Source organism: Vombatus ursinus, unplaced genomic scaffold, assembly GCF_900497805.2.
Source record: "Vombatus ursinus unplaced genomic scaffold, bare-nosed wombat genome assembly UNPS02014832.1, whole genome shotgun sequence".
Taxonomy (NCBI): domain Eukaryota; kingdom Metazoa; phylum Chordata; class Mammalia; order Diprotodontia; family Vombatidae; genus Vombatus; species Vombatus ursinus.
In genome coordinates, this window is record NW_020954610.1 from 68,761,790 (window position 1) to 68,765,009 (window position 3,220).

At 38.1% G+C, this 3,220-nt stretch overlaps 1 non-coding gene across 1 annotated transcript; it reads left to right on the forward strand.

Moving 5' to 3' along the window:
* The first annotated feature begins 2,664 nt into the window (after nucleotides 1–2,664).
* LOC114026130 lies at nucleotides 2,665–2,766 on the forward strand. The gene has a single exon (XR_003567095.1). It is a non-coding gene; the product is annotated as a U6 spliceosomal RNA (small nuclear RNA).
* The last annotated feature ends 454 nt before the right edge of the window (nucleotides 2,767–3,220 follow it).

Consider the following 3,220-nt stretch of genomic DNA (forward strand, 5'->3'; position numbering starts at 1 on the left):
GCATACCCTTTGATCCAGCAACACCAGTACTAGGTCTGTATCCCAAAGAGATCATAAAAAAGGGGAAAGGACCTATATGTGCAAAAATTTAATGGTGGCAAAATATTGGAAATTGAGGCAATACCCATCAATTGCAGAATGACTGAACAAGCTGTGGTATATGAATGTAATGGAATACTATCATGCAATAAGAAATAATAAACAGGCAGATTTCAGAAAAACCTGAAAAGACTTCTACTAACAGACACAAAATGAAATGAGTAGAACTAGGAAAACATGGTACACAGTATCAGCAACATTGTGCAATGATCAACTTATGAATGACTCAACTCTTCTCAGCAACACAATGATCTAACATAAGTACAAAGGATTCACGAAGGAAAATACTATCCACATCCAGATAAAGAACTAATGGACTCTGAATACAGATCAAAGCATATTTTTTTCACTTACTTTTTTGTGTTTTTTTCTTTTGATCTATTTCTTCTTTCACAACTATGACTAATATGGAAATATGTTTTATATGATACCACATGTATAACCTACATCAAATTGCCTACCATTTTCAGAAGGGGGGGAGGGAGGGAGAAAAATTCGGAACTCAAAATCTTGTAAAAATGAATGCTAAAAATTGTCTTGACTTGTAATTGAGGGGGAAAATAAATACTATTTTTAAAAATTTACCAACACATTCACTAAGCTCCATCTTTGGACTGTGACATATGGAAGGAATTCAATTGAGAGAAACAGGGCTGAGCCTGAGACTAGAGTGGGCTTGGACCCTACTGTACAGCCTTTGAGGAAAACTCCTATAAAGTAAATAAATAAATAAAGCATATTACTTACCAGACTTATGGATAGGTGAACAATTTATAAATAAACAAAAGATAGAGAGTAAAATTAGGCACTTTCTAGCTGTGTAACCACAGGCAAGCTACTTACAGTCTAACTTTCCTTGCCTGTAAAGTAAGCGTGTTGGAGTTGATGGTTTCTAATGTCTGTTCCAGCTCTAAACCTATAATCCTATAATCCTGTAGCAGGCATGAAGATACTGAGGAAGAACCTCTCAGTCCCAGAAATGCAGTGATGGAGGAGCAAAGGAATTTCTGGAAGGGATGTCTGCTCTGTGTCTCCATTGCCCCAACCAAACCTCCCAATCTTCCCCCCAACCAAAAGACAAAATAGAAATAGAAAAAGAGAACTTTGATATATGTGAAGAACGGAAATATAGAGGCCATCCCTCTACATTGAATAAGTGAATTTAACTTAAGTAAATAGCCTAAACTTCTGGGAGTTTCTGAGACTTGTCCAGGAAGTTAGAAACATTAGAATTTACCATCTAATACTTAGCCATGGATCCAGGCTGCTCTTATTAAAGAGGTCAAGAGGTCATAGAGTCAAAAGGAAGAAACTGTACAACCTCTGGGAGATTGACTTCCAAATGGCCATTCCTTTCCCTATTCAAATTTCCTTATTCATTGTTACGGTTTCTTAAATGTTTGTTAAAAAATCAGCCAAATGTATCTATGGGTTCTGATAATTTCCATAGTTCTGAGTCATGGGAGGACTTTGTTATCATTTTTGCTATATTTTTTGTAACTCTACAGGTTTTTACCAGCCCTAGGACCTCAGTAATACACAGTAGATGATTGACATAGAATTTGAGAATTTTAGGGCTGGCCATGATTTTAGAGGTTATATAAGTCATTCATTTTACAAAGGAAAAAGAGACTGGGGTTGGGGGAGAAGGAGAGGAGAGGGAAAATGAGTTATCTGCCCAGGAAATGCTAAGTCACTAGTTGGCTGAGCAGTTCTATTGACCCCTATTATTAGCAGTTCAGTTCTTGGAGGAACTTGACAAAAAAAAAAAGACATTCTATGTTTTTTTCCTCTTCTCATTTCTCCTTTTCAGAGAAATAATCATAGTAACCAAATAAAATAAACAAACAAAAATGTTGTCACAAAAGCTACACCTCCACAGGGGTCGTAATAACAAAAACCGATGGTTCACCATATCACTTTGGCTTGGTGTACATATTGTCATTCAGTCAGTGAATTAATAAGCACTTATTAAGTGCCTATTGTACTAAGTACTAGAAATACAAAGAAAAACAAAAGCTAGTCCTGCCCTTGAGAAGCTCACAATCTAATCAGGTAGAGAACTTGCAAACAACTAAGTACATAAGAGTATTATACAGGATAAATAGGAAATAATGGAGTAAAGGCACTAGAATTAAGCCCAAGCCTACTCTTTCTCCATCCAACAAGGGGTCTCTGCCCTAGCCAATCTGCCTTGACCTTCCTGCCTGCTACCCTCTCTCTCCTGCCCTGAGTTTCTTTTGTCCTCTATATCTCAATCTCATATGCCCAGATTCTTCTAAGTTAGAAATTTACAATTTCCCAGATGATCGGTGCCTTCAAGAAAAAAAAAAAGAAAAACCAAAAACCAAGCAGACCCCACTGAGCAGGATCCTTCCCCTACTCTACGAAACACTTCTGTTGTGTCCTGTAATCCCTGATGCAGGATCTGTCCTATTGAATGGAGTAAAGATGAACCCAAGATTCCCAGAAGGAGCTTGGAGTAAAGACCTATCAAGTGCAAGGAGTAGCCTCCCCCACAGAGGAATCTCCTTCTGTAGAGGCTTGAAAAACTCTGCCTAATGCTCACTTTGGCAGTGTTAATGCTAAAATTGGAATGATCCAGAGAAAATATCATAACCCTTGCACAAGGATGACACACAAATTAATGGAGAGAGAGAGAAAAGAAAAAAGAAAGGAGGAAAAAAGAAAGGAAGGAGGAAAAACAAAGGAAGGAAGGAAGAAAAGGAAGGAAGAAAGGAAGGAAGGAAGGAAGGAAGGAAGGAAGGAAGGAAGAAAGGAAGGAAGGAAGGAAGGAAGGAAGGAAGGAAGGAAGGAAGGAAGAAAGAAAGAAAGAAAGAAAGAAAGAAAGAAAGAAAGAAAGAAAGAAAGAAAGAAAGAAAGAAAGAAAGAAAGAAAGAAAGAAAGAAAGAAAATATTATGCCAAAAGCTTTCTGACTACCCTCTGGTTGCATCTACCAGGTTCACTATGGAGGAGAAGTTAGTCCCAACCTTAGTTAGGAAAGTGCTATAGTAACTAAGGTCATCTCTAGTTTGGAGGCCACAGAGACCTCCCCAGATTGGGAGAAGGGAGACAACAGGAGGCAGGGGGATGGCAGATGTGGTCCTAGAGTGCTAACCT